We start from the raw sequence: 20201 nt of genomic DNA, 5'->3' as shown, positions 1-20201 counted from the left end.
AGTTCTTACATTGTGGAGAGATTACTTTTATAAATTAAAAATAATGTATCCTGCTGTGATATTTTACCTAATATGTCATGCCTGTAATAATAAAACCCATTAATATAGAGTATTTTGGCCAAACTGAAGAGCATTTTGTGACAATGTTATATGCAAATGAGAAGAAGCCGCAGTGCATGCTGGGAAGAATGCTGGTCTCGGAATACGGACCTTGTACCACAGAAGGCGCAGCTGGTGTGGAATGTACTGCGGATGACTGCAGCGTTCTGCTTCCATCAGGAGAGCAGCTGCTCACTGCTGCACCACTGGCTGACGGTCACATTGGGACGTGATTGCCGGCTCACGCCTACTGCTGCTGGACGTGGCGCTATAGCATTAGGGCTGGGCGTGCAGCAGTGCAGCGCCTTCTGCCCACCGGTCTGCCCTGGCCGGAGTACAGCGATGCGTGCCCTTACCTATCAGCTGACAAGTGTGCTCGGCTGCACACACAAGGGGGTCACAGGAATGTCCCACAACATAGTCACACTTCCGTGGCTGCCAGGTCAAATTTATCACCAAGATAACATGTATGGGACCATCTGGGAGACCAACTTCTACAACCTACAACTTTGCATGATCTAAAGGTTCAGTTACATAGCAAATGTGGAGCAATATGCCACAGGATACCATACAGAACCTGTATGCCGCCATGCCCGCCAGTATCACATCTGGTATACAAACTAGAGGCAGTGCAACAGGGTACTAGAGCCTCCATGCCCACCCGTATCACATCTGGTATCCAAGCTAGAGGCAGTGCAACAGGGTACTAGAGCCTCCATGCCCACCTGTATTACATCTTGTATCCAAGCTACAGGTGGTACAACAGGGTACTAGAGCCTCCATGCCTGTCTGTATCACATCTTGTATCCAAGCTAGAGGCAGTGCAACAGGGAACTAGAGCCTCCATGCCCACCCGTATCACATCTGGTATCCAAGCTAGAGGCAGTGCAACAGGGTACTAGAGCCTCCATGCCCACCCGTATCACATCTTGTATCCAAGCTACAGGTGGTACAACAGGGTACTAGAGCCTCCATGCCTGCCTGTATCACATCTTGTATCCAAGCTAGAGGCAGTACAACAGGGTACTAGAGCCTCCATGCCTGTCTGTATCACATCTTGCATCCAAGCTAGAGGCAGTACAACAGGGTACTAGAGCCTCCATGCCCACCCGTACCACATCTTGTATCCAAGCTAGAGGCAGTGCAACAGGGTACTAGAGCCTCCATGCCCGCCCGTATCACATCTTGTATTGTGGTGGAAGCCCAGTATATATCTATATGGATCGGTGGGCCTTGGCAGTAGACAGTTGTCAATTTAACATTCTGTATACATATTTGCTTTCTGTCTTGCTACAAATATAATGTTCTTACAGTTATGCAATAGGTACTTCCGCTTATATGAAATATCTGTTTTATAAACTCTGCTGGATGGAATTTAGCACGCAACCAAGATATAAATATATCTCTTTGTCCGGTTGCATGGGTGATTAAAGGAACTAGGAAGTAGACAATGAACCGAATCTGAGACAAGCTTCCGCTTTCAAGTTACCGCGAAAATTTCCCCAGCAACTTTACTGGAAACGTATGCAAATTACATGGGAGGTTTGTGCAATTTATAGTTCATGATGTAACATCCAATCATATCGAAGGAACCACACGTGGCTCCAAGACAACCCACTCATCTCATCCACCACCTGATGGCCAATCACAGATGACCGGAGGATGGAAGAATTGCAAGATGCTTATCCAATAATTAAACAATACGTTGTATCTATGTAATCTTTGACCTGCCCAGATGGGCAGATGTGTTAAACTCTTAAAACAGGCTACACGCCGATCATTAAAGTTAGAATTGAGGAAGCTATGCATGCTGAACCTCGTGTCAGTGTGGAAACTTCTTATGCGCATTATCAATTCAGAATTAATATGGAAGGGTGTAAACATTCCAAATTGAGTAAGCCGTGATTCCGCAAAGGAATTCTACGACAGTGGCACCCCAGATGGGACTGTGATCGATAGGCTCCGAAGAAATCGGACACAAGGCACGGACATGGACAACCTTGGACTTAGCGGGCCCACCAAATACACGGTAAGATAAATTAATTATCTATACCTGTGTGGCTAACTCCGGGCTTGCCTATGTGCCGTGCCAGGCCGATAGATTTGGAGACGCACGACGACAGGTACTTCTTTAAGGCTCGATCACATGATAAGAACCTGTCATAAGATATAAAGGAATGTTTACATGCCTGTTGTGTTGAGAGTACTGGTCGAGTGGCGAGGTCAGTAGCTGCCTTAAGGGGGGGGTTGACCCTGCGCAGGTGTCCCGATTACTCGGTCCAGGTTTGGTTACAAAACCTAAGAGTAAGGGACCTGTGAGGGTAGTTTGACGGAAAGGCTGTCCTGCTCTGGTCTGGTTTGGTTACAAAGCCTAAGAGTAAGGAAGCCGTCAAACGTCTGGGCAGGTATCGCTACTTCGGTAAAGTCTGGTAAAAGGCTTCCGAAGAAAGGGAACTGACAGACCGGATCCTGAGGGGCAGTAAGACTAAAGCCAGCCGTACTGGTGCTCTGTCTATTTGTGTGTGTCCACAAATATTTGTTTATCGTTTAAATGTCCACGCAACATGCCGGTGTTACAACACCCCTGGTCCTGTTACCTTGCCGCCTCTGGAAAAGGGAAGTGGGAATAATCAGCTTGTAGCTCTTTCCTTCCAGACTAATATATATGATCATGCACTTACTAATGAGACAGGGGTTTAGTCATATTGATCAGTAATTAGATAGTCCTGACTTTGCACTCTTGTTGATGAATCGAGGTAACGTCAAGAAGGCGGGGTTCTATACAAGTTATGCAGTGTTTACCTGAAATAGTGAAAGTCGCACCCCTCCTAACCTGATTATATTTGTCACCTTTATAGTCATCCTAATTTCTGTTTGTTGTTGCATACAGTGTATTCCGACCCTGATGACTACCTGGTCCACCTGTCCCACTACGACGTCCAACAAAAAGCCCACTGTCAGCGCAAACGTCGTCATCATGGATCCAGAATACGATGATGTCGAACCATCCTATACCCCCATGACAGCAATAGCTCCAGTGTACAACACAATGCGAGTCTAGGGTCAGCGGTGGGGGTGGGACGGAGCAGGGCGAGTTTAGTGAAACAGATAGTTTCAAGGGGGGTCTGTGGTGGAAGCCCAGTATATATCTATATGGATCGGTGGGCCTTGGCAGTAGACAGTTGTCAATTTAACATTCTGTATACATATTTGCTTTCTGTCTTGCTACAAATATAATGTTCTTACAGTTATGCAATAGGTACATCCGCTTATATGAAATATCTGTTTTATAAACTCTGCTGGATGGAATTTAGCACGCAACCAAGATATAAATATATCTCTTTGTCCGGTTGCATGGGTGATTAAAGGAACTAGGAAGTAGACAATGAACCGAATCTGAGACAAGCTTCCGCTTTCAAGTTACCGCGAAAATTTCCCCAGCAACTTTACTGGAAACGTATGCAAATAACATGGGAGGTTTGTGCAATTTATAGTTCATGATGTAACATCCAATCATATCGAAGCAACCACACGTGGCTCCAAGACAACCCACTCATCTCATCCACCACCTGATGGCCAATCACAGATGACCGGAGGATGGAAGAATTGCAAGATGCTTATCCAATAATTAAACAATACGTTGTATCTATGTAATCTTTGACCTGCCCAGATGGGCGGATGTGTTAAACTCTTAAAACAGGCTACACGCCGATCATTAAAGTTAGAATTGAGGAAGCTATGCATGCTGAACCTCGTGTCAGTGTGGAAACTTCTTATGCGCATTATCAATTCAGAATTAATATGGAAGGGTGTAAACATTCCAAATTGAGTAAGCCGTGATTCCGCAAAGGAATTCTACGACAGTATCCAAGCTAGAGACGGTACAACAGGGTACTAGAGCCTCCATGCCCGCCCGTATCACATCTTGTATACAAGCTAGAGGCAGTACAACAGGGTACTAGAGCCTCCATGCCCACCCGTATCACATCTTGTATCCAAGCTAGAGGCGGTACAACAGGGTACTAGAGCCTCCATGCCCACCTGTATCACATCTTGTATCCAAGCTACAGGTGGGACAAAAGGGTACTAGAGCCTCCATGCCTGCCTGTATCACATCTTGTATCCAAGCTAGAGGTGGTTAAACAGGGTACTAGAGCCTCCATGCCTGTCTGTATCACATCTTGTATCCAAGCTAGAGGCAGTACAACAGGGTACTAGAGCCTCCATGCCCGCCCGTATCACATCTTGTATCCAAGCTAGAGGCGGTACAACAGGATACTAGAGCCTCCATGCCCACCTGTATCACATATTGTATCCAAGCTAGAGGCGGTACAACAGGGTACTAGAGCCTCCATGCCCGCCCGTATCACATCTTGTATCCAAGCTAGAGGTGGTACAACAGGGTACCAGAGCCTCGAAGCCCACCCCTATCACTTTTTATATCCAAGCTAGAGGCGGTAGAACAGGGTACTAGAGCCTCCATGCCTGTCTGTATCACATCTTGTATCCAAGCTAGAGGCGGTACAACAGGGTACTAGAGCCTTCATGCCCGCCCGTATCACATCTTGTATCCAAGCTAGAGGCAGTACAACAGGGTACTAGAGCCTCCATGCCCGCCCGTATCACATCTTGTATCCAAGCTAGAGACGGTACAACAGGGTACTAGAGCCTCCATGCCCGCCCGTATCACATCTTGTATCCAAGCTAGAGGCAGTACAACAGGGTACTAGAGCCTCCATGCCCACCCGTATCACATCTTGTATCCAAGCTAGAGGCGGTACAACAGGGTACTAGAGCCTCCATGCCCGCCCGTATCACATCTTGTATCCAAGCTAGAGGCGGTACAACAGGGTACTAGAGCCTCCATGCCCACCTGTATCACATCTTGTATTCAAACTAGAGGCAGTGCAACAGGGTACTAGAGCCTCCATGCCCACCCGTATCACATCTGGTATCTAAGCTAGAGGCAGTGCAACAGGGTACTAGAGCCTCCATGCCCACCCGTATCACATCTTGTATCCAAGCTACAGGTGGTACAACAGGGTACTAGAGCCTCCATGCCTGCCTGTATCACATCTTGTATCCAAGCTAGAGGTGGTACAACAGGGTACTAGAGCCTCCATGCCTGTCTGTATCACATCTTGTATCCAAGCTAGAGGCAGTACAACAGGGTACTAGAGCCTCCATGCCCACCTGTATCACATCTTGTGTCCAAGCTACAGGTGGTACAACAGGGTACTATTGCCTCCATGCCTGCCTGTATCACATCTTGTATCCAAGCTAGAGGCAGTACAACAGGGTACTAGAGCCTCCATGCCCGCCCGTATCACATCTTGTATCCAAGCTACAGGTGGTACAACAGGGTACTAGAGCCTCCATGCCTGTCTGTATCACATCTTGTATCCAAGCTAGAGGCAGTACAACAGTGTACTAGAGCCTCCATGCCCGCCCGTATCACATCTTGTATCCAAGCTAGAGGCGGTACAACAGGGTACTAGAGCCTCCATGCCCGCCTGTATCACATCTTGTATCCAAGCTAGAGGCAGTACAACAGGGTACTAGAGCCTCCATGCCTGTCTGTATCACATCTTGTATCCAAGCTAGAGGTGGTACAGCAGGGTATTAGAGCCTCCATGCCTGTCTATATCACATCTAGTATCCAAGCTAGAGGCGGTACAACAGGGTACTAGAGCCTCCATGCCCACCTGTATCACATCTTGTATCCAAGCTAGAGGCGGTACAAAAGGGTACTAGAGCCTCCATGCCCGCCCGTATCACATCTTGTATCCAACCTAGAGGCGGTACAACAGGGTACTAGAGCCTCCATGCCCGCCCGTATCACATCTTGTATCCCAGCTAGAGGCGGTACAACAGGGTACTAGAGCCTCTATGCCCGCCTGTATCACATCTTGTATCCAAGCTAGAGGCGGTACAACAGGTACTAGAGCCTCCATGCCCACCTGTATCACATCTTGTATCCAAGCTAGAGGCGGTACAACAGGGTACTAGAGCCTCTATGCCTGCCTGTATCACATCTTGTATCCAAGCTAGAGGCGGTACAACAGGATACTAGAGCCTCCATGCCCGCCTGTATCACATCTTGTATCTAAGCTAGAGGCGGTACAACAGGGTACTGGAGTCTTCGTACAAGGCATCAGTTTTCCGCAATAAGGGTGGTTTCACACAGGCAAGAAAATCGTGCGATTTTCGCCTGATGCGATAGTCAGTAAAAAAGCAGATTATGAAACCAACGGTTTCCTTCCCATCTGTGATGTTTTCACTGATGTGATGTTGAGAGAACAAAAAATAACGGCTGCTCTATCTTTCTGCGATGTGCGATTCTTTTTATCTCCCAGGTTTCGCTATGGAGCCGCTCCTTTTTATCGCCTCGCAATGCAACAAGATTGTGTTGCGACGCAATTTTGATAATGGAAAGTCCTATTCATTTTCGCAATAAAAAATTGTACATTTTTTATCGCGCAATTTTATTGTGGCCGTCAGCACTGCGATGGGAGATTATTCTAAAAAAAAGCATTGCTGGCAACCAAATATTGCAGACACAAAATAGGGGGTCGCCCGTGTGAAAGTCGCCTAAATGATCCTTTTACTCCGATATTGTAATCACTCACTTATAACAACGTTACAATCACACAGACAAAAGTGTCATCCCACAACTTCTGGGGGGGGGGGGGGGGGGTTACACTGTACGTGGTTATGGCGCCTCGGGTACATTTGCTGTATGCCTGTAGTCACATGGCACAAAAAATACACCTTTTAGTGGTGGCACCGTGAGACAATTATTATTATTACTCCAAGTTAAAACCTATAAGGAGAAAAAAATGTTATGTTAGAATTTTTTTTAAAATTCTAATTGAAGAATCGGTGCAAAAATATGGAACGCCTCACGAATTTGCGTGTCATCCTTGCGCAGGGGCCATGCTAATCTTCTCTGTATCGTTCCAATTTTAGTATATGTGCTGCCGAAGCAAGCACGGTACTGCAGACAGCCCCGGCGGTATTTATGGTCCCGCGGGAGAGAAGTTCTTACATTGTGGAGAGATTACTTTTATAAATTATAAATAATGTATCCTGCTGTGATATTTTACCTAATATGTCATGCCTGTAATAATATAACCCATTAATATAGAGTATTTTGGCCAAACTGAAGAGCATTTTGTGACAATGTTATATGCAAATGAGAAGAAGCTGCAGTGCATGCTGGGAAGAATGCTGGTCTCGGAATACGGACCTTGTACCACAGAAGGCGCAGCTGGTGTGGAATGTACTGCGGATGACTGCAGCGTTCTGCTTCCATCAGGAGAGCAGCTGCTCACTGCTGCACCACTGGCTGACGGTCACATTAGGACGTGATTGCCGGCTCACGCCTACTGCTGCTGGACGTGGCGCTATAGCATTAGGGCTGGGCGTGCAGCAGTGCAGCGCCCTCTGCCCACCGGTCTGCCCTGGCCGGAGTACAGCGATGCGTGCCCTTACCTATCAGCTGACAAGTGTGCTCGGCCGCACACACAAGGGGGTCACAGGAATGTCCCACAACATTGTCACACTTCCGTGGCTGCCAGATCAAATTTATCACCAAGATAACATGTATGGGACCATCTGGGAGACCAACTTCTACAACCTACAACTTTGCATGATCTAAAGGTTCAGTTACATAGCAAATGTGGAGCAATATGCCACAGGATACCATACAGAACCTGTATGCTGCCATGCCCGCCAGTATCACATCTGGTATACAAACTAGAGGCAGTGCAACAGGGTACTAGAGCCTCCATGCCCACCCGTATCACATCTGGTATCCAAGCTAGAGGCAGTGCAACAGGGTACTAGAGCCTCCATGCCCACCTGTATTACATCTTGTATCCAAGCTACAGGTGGTACAACAGGGTACTAGAGCCTCCATGCCTGTCTGTATCACATCTTGTATCCAAGCTAGAGGCAGTACAACAGGGAACTAGAGCCTCCATGCCCACCCGTATCACATCTGGTATCCAAGCTAGAGGCAGTGCAACAGGGTACTAGAGCCTCCATGCCCACCCGTATCACATATTGTATCCAAGCTACAGGTGGTACAACAGGGTACTAGAGCCTCCATGCCTGCCTGTATCACATCTTGTATCCAAGCTAGAGGTGGTACAACAGGGTACTAGAGCCTCCATGCCTGCCTGTATCACATCTTGTATCCAAGCTAGAGGTGGTACAACAGGGTACTAGAGCCTCCATGCCTGTCTGTATCACATCTTGTATCCAAGCTAGAGGCAGTACAACAGGGTACTAGAGCCTCCATGCCAGCCCGTATCACATCTTGTATCCAAGCTAGAGGCAGTACAACAGGATACTAGAGCATCCATGCCCACCTGTATCACATCTTGTATCCAAGCTAGAGGCGGTACAACAGGGTACTAGAGCCTCCATGCCCGCCTGTATCACATCTTGTATCCAAGCTAGAGGCGGTACAACAGGGTACTAGAGCCTCCATGCCCGCCCGTATCACATCTTGTATCCAAGCTAGAGGCGGTACAACAGGGTACTAGAGCCTCCATGCCCGCCCGTATCACATCTTGTATCCAAGCTAGAGGCGGTACAACAGGGTACTAGAGCCTCCATGCCCGCCTGTATCACATCTTGTATCCAACCTAGAGGTGGTACTACAGGGTACTAGAGCCTCCATGCCTGTCTGTATCACATCTTGTATCCAAGCTAGAGGTGGTACAACAGGGTATTAGAGCCTCCATGCCTATCTATATCACATCTTGTATCCAAGCTAGAGGCGGTACAACAGGGTACTAGAGCCTCCATGCCCACCTGTATCACATCTTGTATCCAAGCTAGGGGCGGTACAACAGGGTACTAGAGCCTCCATGCCGGCCTGTATCACATCTTGTATCCAAGCTAGAGGCGGTACAACAGGGTACTAGAGCCTCCATGCCTGCCTGTATCACATCTTGTATCCAAGCTAGAGGTGGTACAACAGGGTACTAGAGCCTCCATGCCTGCCTGTATCACATCTTGTATCCAAGCTAGAGGTGGTACAACAGGGTAGTAGAGCCTCCATGCCTGTCTGTATCACATCTTGTATCCAAGCTAGAGGCAGTACAACAGGATACTAGAGCATCCATGCCCACCTGTATCACATCTTGTATCCAAGCTAGAGGCGGTACAACAGGGTACTAGAGCCTCCATGCCCGCCTGTATCACATCTTGTATCCAAGCTAGAGGCGGTACAACAGGGTACTAGAGCCTCCATGCCTGCCTGTATCACATCTTGTATCCAAGCTAGAGGTGGTACAACAGGGTACTAGAGCATACATGCCTGTCTGTATCACATCTTGTATCCAAGCTAGAGGCGGTACAACAGGGTACTAGAGCCTCCATGCCCGCCCATATCACATCTTGTATCCAAGCTAGAGGCGGTACAACAGGGTACTAGAGCCTCCATGCCCGCCTGTATCACATCTTGTATCCAAGCTAGAGGCGGTACAACAGGATAATAGAGCCTCCATGCTCACCTGTATCACATCTTGTATCCAAGCTAGAGGCGGTACAACAGGGTACTAGAGCCTCCATGCCCGCCTGTATCACATCTTGTATCCAAGCTAGAGGCGGTACAACAGGGTACTAGAGCCTCCATGCCTGCCTGTATCACATCTTGTATCCAAGCTAGAGGCGGTACAACAGGGTACTAGAGCCTCCATTCCCGCCCGTATCACATCTTGTATCCAAGCTAGAGGCGGTACAACAGGGTACTAGAGCCTCCATGCCCGCCTGTATCACATCTTGTATCCAAGCTAGAGGTGGTACAACAGGGTACTAGAGCCTCCATGCCTGCCTGTATCACATCTTGTATCCAAGCTAGAGGCGGTACAACAGGGTACTAGAGCATACATGCCTGTCTGTATCACATCTTGTATCCAAGCTAGAGGCAGTACAACAGGGTACTAGAGCCTCCATGCCCGTCCGTATCACATCTTGTATCCAAGCTAGAGGCGGTACAACAGGGTACTAGAGCCTCCATGCCTGCCTGTATCACATCTTGTATCCAAGCTACAGGTGGTACAACAGGGTACTAGAGCCTCCATGCCTGCCTGTATCACATCTTGTATCCAAGCTAGAGGCGGTACAACAGGGTAATAGAGCATACATGCCTGTCTGTATCACATCTTGTATCCAAGCTAGAGGCAGTACAACAGGGTACTAGAGCCTCCATGCCCGTCCGTATCACATCTTGTATCCAAGCTAGAGGCAGTGCAACAGGGTACTAGAGCCTCCATGCCCACCCGTATCACATCTTGTATCCAAGCTACAGGTGGTACAACAGGGTACTAGAGCCTCCATGCCTGCCTGTATCACATCTTGTATCCAAGCTAGAGGTGGTACAACAGGGTACTAGAGCCTCCATGCCTGCCTGTATCACATCTTGTATCCAAGCTAGAGGTGGTACAACAGGGTACTAGAGCCTCCATGCCTGTCTGTATCACATCTTGTATCCAAGCTAGAGGCAGTACAACAGGGTACTAGAGCCTCCATGCCAGCCCGTATCACATCTTGTATCCAAGCTAGAGGCAGTACAACAGGATACTAGAGCCTCCATGCCCACCTGTATCACATCTTGTATCCAAGCTAGAGGCGGTACAACAGGGTACTAGAGCCTCCATGCCCGCCTGTATCACATCTTGTATCCAAGCTAGAGGCGGTACAACAGGGTACTAGAGCCTCCATGCCCGCCCGTATCACATCTTGTATCCAAGCTAGAGGCGGTACAACAGGGTACTAGAGCCTCCATGCCCGCCCGTATCACATCTTGTATCCAAGCTAGAGGCGGTACAACAGGGTACTAGAGCCTCCATGCCCGCCTGTATCACATCTTGTATCCAACCTAGAGGCGGTACTACAGGGTACTAGAGCCTCCATGCCTGTCTGTATCACATCTTGTATCCAAGCTAGAGGTGGTACAACAGGGTATTAGAGCCTCCATGCCTATCTATATCACATCTTGTATCCAAGCTAGAGGCGGTACAACAGGGTACTAGAGCCTCCATGCCCACCTGTATCACATCTTGTATCCAAGCTAGAGGCGGTACAACAGGGTACTAGAGCCTCCATGCCGGCCTGTATCACATCTTGTATCCAAGCTAGAGGCGGTACAACAGGGTACCAGAACCTCCATGCCCGCCCGTATCACATCTTGTATCCAAGCTACAGGTGGTACAACAGGGTACTAGAGCCTCCATGCCTGTCTGTATCACATCTTGTATCCAAGCTAGAGGCGGTACAACAGTGTACTAGAGCCTCCATGCCCGCCCGTATCACATCTTGTATCCAAGCTAGAGGCGGTACAACAGGGTACTAGAGCCTCCATGCCCGCCCGTATCACATCTTGTATCCAAGCTAGAGGCGGTATAACAGGGTACTAGAGCCTCCATGCCTGTATCACATCTTGTATCCAAGCTAGAGGCAGTACAACAGGGTACTAGAGCCTCCATGCCTGTCTGTATCACATCTTGTATCCAAGCTAGAGGTGGTACAACAAGGTATTAGAGCCTCCATGCCTGTCTATATCACATCTTGTATCCAAGCTAGAGGCGGTACAACAGGGTACTAGAGCCTCCATGCCCACCTGTATCACATCTTGTATCCAAGCTAGAGGCGGTACAACAGGGTACTAGAGCCTCCATGCCCGCCCGTATCACATCTTGTATCCAAGCTAGAGGCGGTACAACAGGGTACTAGAGCCTCCATGCCCGCCTGTATCACATCTTGTATCCAAGCTAGAGGCAGTACAACAGGGTACTAGAGCCTCCATGCCTGTCTGTATCACATCTTGTATCCAAGCTAGCGGTGGTACAACAGGGTATTAGAGCCTCCATGCCTGTCTATATCACATCTTGTATCCAAGCTAGTGGCGGTACAACAGGGTACTAGAGCCTCCATGCCCACCTGTATCACATCTTGTATCCAAGCTAGAGGCGGTACAACATGGTACTAGAGCCTCCATGCCCGCCCGTATCACATCTTGTATCCAACCTAGAGGCGGTACAACAAGGTACTAGAGCCTCCATGCCCGCCCGTATCACATCTTGTATCCCAGCTAGAGGCGGTACAACAGGGTACTAGAGCCTCTATGCCCGCCTGTATCACATCTTGTATCCAAGCTAGAGGCGGTACAACAGGGTACTAGAGCCTCTATGCCTGCCTGTATCACATCTTGTATCCAAGCTAGAGGCGGTACAACAGGGTACTAGAGCCTCTATGCCCGCCTGTATCACATCTTGTATCCAAGCTAGAGGCGGTACAACAGGGTACTAAAGTCTCCATGCCTGCCTGTATCACATCTTGTATCCAAGCTAGAGGCGGTACAACAGGGTACTAGAGCCTCCATGCCCACCCGTACCACATCTTGTATCCAAGCTAGAGGCAGTGCAACAGGGTACTAGAGCCTCCATGCCCGCCTGTATCACATCTTGTATCTAAGCTAGAGGCGGTACAACAGGGTACTGGAGTCTTCGTACAAGGCATCAGTTTTCCGCAATAAGGGTGGTTTCACACAGGCAAGAAAATCGTGCGATTTTCGCCTGATGCGATAGTCAGTAAAAAAGCAGATTATGAAACCAACGGTTTCCTTCCCATCTGTGATGTTTTCACTGATGTGATGTTGAGAGAACAAAAAATAACGGCTGCTCTATCTTTCTGCGATGTGCGATTCTTTTTATCTCCCAGGTTTCGCTATGGAGCCGCTCCTTTTTATCGCCTCGCAATGCAACAAGATTGTGTTGCGACGCAATTTTGATAATGGAAAGTCCTATTCATTTTCGCAATAAAAAATTGTACATTTTTTATCGCGCAATTTTATTGTGGCCGTCAGCACTGCGATGGGAGATTATTCTAAAAAAAAGCATTGCTGGCAACCAAATATTGCAGACACAAAATAGGGGGTCGCCCGTGTGAAAGTCGCCTAAATGATCCTTTTACTCCGATATTGTAATCACTCACTTATAACAACGTTACAATCACACAGACAAAAGTGTCATCCCACAACTTCTGGGGGGGGTTACACTGTACGTGGTTATGGCGCCTCGGGTACATTTGCTGTATGCCTGTAGTCACATGGCACAAAAAATACACCTTTTAGTGGTGGCACCGTGAGACAATTATTATTATTACTCCAAGTTAAAACCTATAAGGAGAAAAAAATGTTATGTTAGAATTTTTTTTAAAATTCTAATTGAAGAATCGGTGCAAAAATATGGAACGCCTCACGAATTTGCGTGTCATCCTTGCGCAGGGGCCATGCTAATCTTCTCTGTATCGTTCCAATTTTAGTATATGTGCTGCCGAAGCAAGCACGGTACTGCAGACAGCCCCGGCGGTATTTATGGTCCCGCGGGAGAGAAGTTCTTACATTGTGGAGAGATTACTTTTATAAATTATAAATAATGTATCCTGCTGTGATATTTTACCTAATATGTCATGCCTGTAATAATAAAACCCATTAATATAGAGTATTTTGGCCAAACTGAAGAGCATTTTGTGACAATGTTATATGCAAATGAGAAGAAGCTGCAGTGCATGCTGGGAAGAATGCTGGTCTCGGAATACGGACCTTGTACCACAGAAGGCGCAGCTGGTGTGGAATGTACTGCGGATGACTGCAGCGTTCTGCTTCCATCAGGAGAGCAGCTGCTCACTGCTGCACCACTGGCTGACGGTCACATTAGGACGTGATTGCCGGCTCACGCCTACTGCTGCTGGACGTGGCGCTATAGCATTAGGGCTGGGCGTGCAGCAGTGCAGCGCCCTCTGCCCACCGGTCTGCCCTGGCCGGAGTACAGCGATGCGTGCCCTTACCTATCAGCTGACAAGTGTGCTCGGCCGCACACACAAGGGGGTCACAGGAATGTCCCACAACATTGTCACACTTCCGTGGCTGCCAGATCAAATTTATCACCAAGATAACATGTATGGGACCATCTGGGAGACCAACTTCTACAACCTACAACTTTGCATGATCTAAAGGTTCAGTTACATAGCAAATGTGGAGCAATATGCCACAGGATACCATACAGAACCTGTATGCCGCCATGCCCGCCAGTATCACATCTGGTATACAAACTAGAGGCAGTGCAACAGGGTACTAGAGCCTCCATGCCCACCCGTATCACATCTGGTATCCAAGCTAGAGGCAGTGCAACAGGGTACTAGAGCCTCCATGCCCACCTGTATTACATCTTGTATCCAAGCTACAGGTGGTACAACAGGGTACTAGAGCCTCCATGCCTGTCTGTATCACATCTTGTATCCAAGCTAGAGGCAGTACAACAGGGAACTAGAGCCTCCATGCCCACCCGTATCACATCTGGTATCCAAGCTAGAGGCAGTGCAACAGGGTACTAGAGCCTCCATGCCCACCCGTATCACATATTGTATCCAAGCTACAGGTGGTACAACAGGGTACTAGAGCCTCCATGCCTGCCTGTATCACATCTTGTATCCAAGCTAGAGGTGGTACAACAGGGTACTAGAGCCTCCATGCCTGCCTGTATCACATCTTGTATCCAAGCTAGAGGTGGTACAACAGGGTACTAGAGCCTCCATGCCTGTCTGTATCACATCTTGTATCCAAGCTAGAGGCAGTACAACAGGGTACTAGAGCCTCCATGCCAGCCCGTATCACATCTTGTATCCAAGCTAGAGGCAGTACAACAGGATACTAGAGCATCCATGCCCACCTGTATCACATCTTGTATCCAAGCTAGAGGCGGTACAACAGGGTACTAGAGCCTCCATGCCCGCCTGTATCACATCTTGTATCCAAGCTAGAGGCGGTACAACAGGGTACTAGAGCCTCCATGCCCGCCCGTATCACATCTTGTATCCAAGCTAGAGGCGGTACAACAGGGTACTAGAGCCTCCATGCCCGCCCGAATCACATCTTGTATCCAAGCTAGAGGCGGTACAACAGGGTACTAGAGCCTCCATGCCCGCCTGTATCACATCTTGTATCCAACCTAGAGGTGGTACTACAGGGTACTAGAGCCTCCATGCCTGTCTGTATCACATCTTGTATCCAAGCTAGAGGTGGTACAACAGGGTATTAGAGCCTCCATGCCTATCTATATCACATCTTGTATCCAAGCTAGAGGCGGTACAACAGGGTACTAGAGCCTCCATGCCCACCTGTATCACATCTTGTATCCAAGCTAGGGGCGGTACAACAGGGTACTAGAGCCTCCATGCCGGCCTGTATCACATCTTGTATCCAAGCTAGAGGCGGTACAACAGGGTACTAGAGCCTCTATGCCCGCCTGTATCACATCTTGTATCCAAGCTAGAGGCGGTACAACAGGGTACTAAAGTCTCCATGCCTGCCTGTATCACATCTTGTATCCAAGCTAGAGGCGGTACAACAGGGTACTAGAGCCTCCATGCCTGCCTGTATCACATCCTGTATCCAAGCTAGAGGCGGTACAACAGGGTACTAGAGCCTCCATGCCCGCCTGTATCACATCTTGTATCTAAGCTAGAGGCGGTACAACAGGGTACTGGAGTCTTCGTACAAGGCATCAGTTTTCCGCAATAAGGGTGGTTTCACACAGGCAAGAAAATCGTGCGATTTTCGCCTGATGCGATAGTCAGTAAAAAAGCAGATTATGAAACCAACGGTTTCCTTCCCATCTGTGATGTTTTCACTGATGTGATGTTGAGAGAACAAAAAATAACGGCTGCTCTATCTTTCTGCGATGTGCGATTCTTTTTATCTCCCAGGTTTCGCTATGGAGCCGCTCCTTTTTATCGCCTCGCAATGCAACAAGATTGTGTTGCGACGCAATTTTGATAATGGAAAGTCCTATTCATTTTCGCAATAAAAAATTGTACATTTTTTATCGCGCAATTTTATTGTGGCCGTCAGCACTGCGATGGGAGATTATTCTAAAAAAAAAGCATTGCTGGCAACCAAATATTGCAGACACAAAATAGGGGGTCGCCCGTGTGAAAGTCGCCTAAATGATCCTTTTACTCCGATATTGTAATCACTCACTTATAACAACGTTACAATCACACAGACAAAAGTGTCATCCCACAACTTCTGGGGGGGGTTACACTGTACGTGGTTATGGCGCCTCGGGTACATTTGCTGTATGCCTGTAGTCACATGGCACAAAAAATACACCTTTTAGTGGTGGCACCGTGAGACAATTATTATTATTACTCCAAGTTAAAACCTATAAGGAGAAAAAAATGTTATGTTAGAATTTTTTTTTTAATTCTAATTGAAGAATCGGTGCAAAAATATGGAACGCCTCACGAATTTGCGTGTCATCCTTGCGCAGGGGCCATGCTAATCTTCTCTGTATCGTTCCAATTTTAGTATATGTGCTGCCGAAGCAAGCACGATACTGCACACAGCCCCGGCGGTATTTATGGTCCCGCGGGAGAGAAGTTCTTACATTGTGGAGAGATTACTTTTATAAATTAAAAATAATGTATCCTGCTGTGATATTTTACCTAATATGTCATGCCTGTAATAATAAAACCCATTAATATAGAGTATTTTGGCCAAACTGAAGAGCATTTTGTGACAATGTTATATGCAAATGAGAAGAAGCCGCAGTGCATGCTGGGAAGAATGCTGGTCTCGGAATACGGACCTTGTACCACAGAAGGCGCAGCTGGTGTGGAATGTACTGCGGATGACTGCAGCGTTCTGCTTCCATCAGGAGAGCAGCTGCTCACTGCTGCACCACTGGCTGACGGTCACATTAGGACGTGATTGCCGGCTCACGCCTACTGCTGCTGGACGTGGCGCTATAGCATTAGGGCTGGGCGTGCAGCAGTGCAGCGCCTTCTGCCCACCGGTCTGCCCTGGCCGGAGTACAGCGATGCGTGCCCTTACCTATCAGCTGACAAGTGTGCTCGGCCGCACACACAAGGGGGTCACAGGAATGTCCCACAACATTGTCACACTTCCGTGGCTGCCAGGTCAAATTTATCACCAAGATAACATGTATGGGACCATCTGGGAGACCAACTTCTACAACCTACAACTTTGCATGATCTAAAGGTTCAGTTTCATAGCAAATGTGGAGCAATATGCCACAGGATACCATACAGAACCTGTATGCCGCCAAGCCCGCCAGTATCACATCTGGTATACAAACTAGAGGCAGTGCAACAGGGTACTAGAGCCTCCATGCCCACCCGTATCACATCTGGTATCCAAGCTAGAGGCAGTGCAACAGGGTACTAGAGCCTCCATGCCCACCTGTATTACATCTTGTATCCAAGCTACAGGTGGTACAACAGGGTACTAGAGCCTCCATGCCTGTCTGTATCACATCTTGTATCCAAGCTAGAGGCAGTACAACAGGGAACTAGAGCCTCCATGCCCACCTGTATCACATCTGGTATCCAAGCTAGAGGCAGTGCAACAGGGTACTAGAGCCTCCATGCCCACCCGTATCACATCTTGTATCCAAGCTACAGGTGGTACAAAAGGGTACTAGAGCCTCCATGCCTGCCTGTATCACATCTTGTATCCAAGCTAGAGGTGGTACAACAGGGTACTAGAGCCTCCATGCCTGCCTGTATCACATCTTGTATCCAAGCTAGAGGTGGTACAACAGGGTAGTAGAGCCTCCATGCCTGTCTGTATCACATCTTGTATCCAAGCTAGAGGCAGTACAACAGGATACTAGAGCATCCATGCCCACCTGTATCACATCTTGTATCCAAGCTAGAGGCGGTACAACAGGGTACTAGAGCCTCCATGCCCGCCTGTATCACATCTTGTATCCAAGCTAGAGGCGGTACAACAGGGTACTAGAGCCTCCATGCCTGCCTGTATCACATCTTGTATCCAAGCTAGAGGTGGTACAACAGGGTACTAGAGCATACATGCCTGTCTGTATCACATCTTGTATCCAAGCTAGAGGCGGTACAACAGGGTACTAGAGCCTCCATGCCCGCCCATATCACATCTTGTATCCAAGCTAGAGGCGGTACAACAGGGTACTAGAGCCTCCATGCCCGCCTGTATCACATCTTGTATCCAAGCTAGAGGCGGTACAACAGGATAATAGAGCCTCCATGCTCACCTGTATCACATCTTGTATCCAAGCTAGAGGCGGTACAACAGGGTACTAGAGCCTCCATGCCCGCCTGTATCACATCTTGTATCCAAGCTAGAGGCGGTACAACAGGGTACTAGAGCCTCCATGCCTGCCTGTATCACATCTTGTATCCAAGCTAGAGGCGGTACAACAGGGTACTAGAGCCTCCATTCCCGCCCGTATCACATCTTGTATCCAAGCTAGAGGCGGTACAACAGGGTACTAGAGCCTCCATGCCCGCCTGTATCACATCTTGTATCCAAGCTAGAGGTGGTACAACAGGGTACTAGAGCCTCCATGCCTGCCTGTATCACATCTTGTATCCAAGCTAGAGGCGGTACAACAGGGTACTAGAGCATACATGCCTGTCTGTATCACATCTTGTATCCAAGCTAGAGGCAGTACAACAGGGTACTAGAGCCTCCATGCCCGTCCGTATCACATCTTGTATCCAAGCTAGAGGCGGTACAACAGGGTACTAGAGCCTCCATGCCTGCCTGTATCACATCTTGTATCCAAGCTACAGGTGGTACAACAGGGTACTAGAGCCTCCATGCCTGCCTGTATCACATCTTGTATCCAAGCTAGAGGCGGTACAACAGGGTAATAGAGCATACATGCCTGTCTGTATCACATCTTGTATCCAAGCTAGAGGCAGTACAACAGGGTACTAGAGCCTCCATGCCCGTCCGTATCACATCTTGTATCCAAGCTAGAGGCAGTGCAACAGGGTACTAGAGCCTCCATGCCCACCCGTATCACATCTTGTATCCAAGCTACAGGTGGTACAACAGGGTACTAGAGCCTCCATGCCTGCCTGTATCACATCTTGTATCCAAGCTAGAGGTGGTACAACAGGGTACTAGAGCCTCCATGCCTGCCTGTATCACATCTTGTATCCAAGCTAGAGGTGGTACAACAGGGTACTAGAGCCTCCATGCCTGTCTGTATCACATCTTGTATCCAAGCTAGAGGCAGTACAACAGGGTACTAGAGCCTCCATGCCAGCCCGTATCACATCTTGTATCCAAGCTAGAGGCAGTACAACAGGATACTAGAGCCTCCATGCCCACCTGTATCACATCTTGTATCCAAGCTAGAGGCGGTACAACAGGGTACTAGAGCCTCCATGCCCGCCTGTATCACATCTTGTATCCAAGCTAGAGGCGGTACAACAGGGTACTAGAGCCTCCATGCCCGCCCGTATCACATCTTGTATCCAAGCTAGAGGCGGTACAACAGGGTACTAGAGCCTCCATGCCCGCCCGTATCACATCTTGTATCCAAGCTAGAGGCGGTACAACAGGGTACTAGAGCCTCCATGCCCGCCTGTATCACATCTTGTATCCAACCTAGAGGCGGTACTACAGGGTACTAGAGCCTCCATGCCTGTCTGTATCACATCTTGTATCCAAGCTAGAGGTGGTACAACAGGGTATTAGAGCCTCCATGCCTATCTATATCACATCTTGTATCCAAGCTAGAGGCGGTACAACAGGGTACTAGAGCCTCCATGCCCACCTGTATCACATCTTGTATCCAAGCTAGAGGCGGTACAACAGGGTACTAGAGCCTCCATGCCGGCCTGTATCACATCTTGTATCCAAGCTAGAGGCGGTACAACAGGGTACCAGAACCTCCATGCCCGCCCGTATCACATCTTGTATCCAAGCTACAGGTGGTACAACAGGGTACTAGAGCCTCCATGCCTGTCTGTATCACATCTTGTATCCAAGCTAGAGGCGGTACAACAGTGTACTAGAGCCTCCATGCCCGCCCGTATCACATCTTGTATCCAAGCTAGAGGCGGTACAACAGGGTACTAGAGCCTCCATGCCCGCCCGTATCACATCTTGTATCCAAGCTAGAGGCGGTATAACAGGGTACTAGAGCCTCCATGCCTGTATCACATCTTGTATCCAAGCTAGAGGCAGTACAACAGGGTACTAGAGCCTCCATGCCTGTCTGTATCACATC

The 20201-nt window shown here is 48.5% G+C and overlaps 3 non-coding genes across 3 annotated transcripts; all 3 read right to left on the bottom strand.

Moving 5' to 3' along the window:
• Positions 1–6985: 6985 nt before the first annotated feature.
• LOC136588836 (U6 spliceosomal RNA) lies at positions 6986–7092 on the bottom strand. Its single transcript, XR_010787643.1, has one exon. It is a non-coding gene; the product is annotated as a U6 spliceosomal RNA (small nuclear RNA).
• Positions 7093–13354: 6262 nt separating this feature from the next.
• Positions 13355–13461, bottom strand: LOC136588835 (U6 spliceosomal RNA). The gene has a single exon (XR_010787642.1). It is a non-coding gene; the product is annotated as a U6 spliceosomal RNA (small nuclear RNA).
• Positions 13462–16400: 2939 nt separating this feature from the next.
• On the bottom strand, positions 16401–16507 carry LOC136588834 (U6 spliceosomal RNA). Its single transcript, XR_010787641.1, has one exon. It is a non-coding gene; the product is annotated as a U6 spliceosomal RNA (small nuclear RNA).
• Positions 16508–20201: the final 3694 nt, after the last annotated feature.

Source organism: Eleutherodactylus coqui, chromosome 13 (assembly GCF_035609145.1).
Source record: "Eleutherodactylus coqui strain aEleCoq1 chromosome 13, aEleCoq1.hap1, whole genome shotgun sequence".
In the NCBI taxonomy this organism is placed as follows: Eukaryota; Metazoa; Chordata; class Amphibia; order Anura; family Eleutherodactylidae; genus Eleutherodactylus; species Eleutherodactylus coqui.
This window is presented reverse-complemented; position numbering and strand designations above follow the sequence as displayed.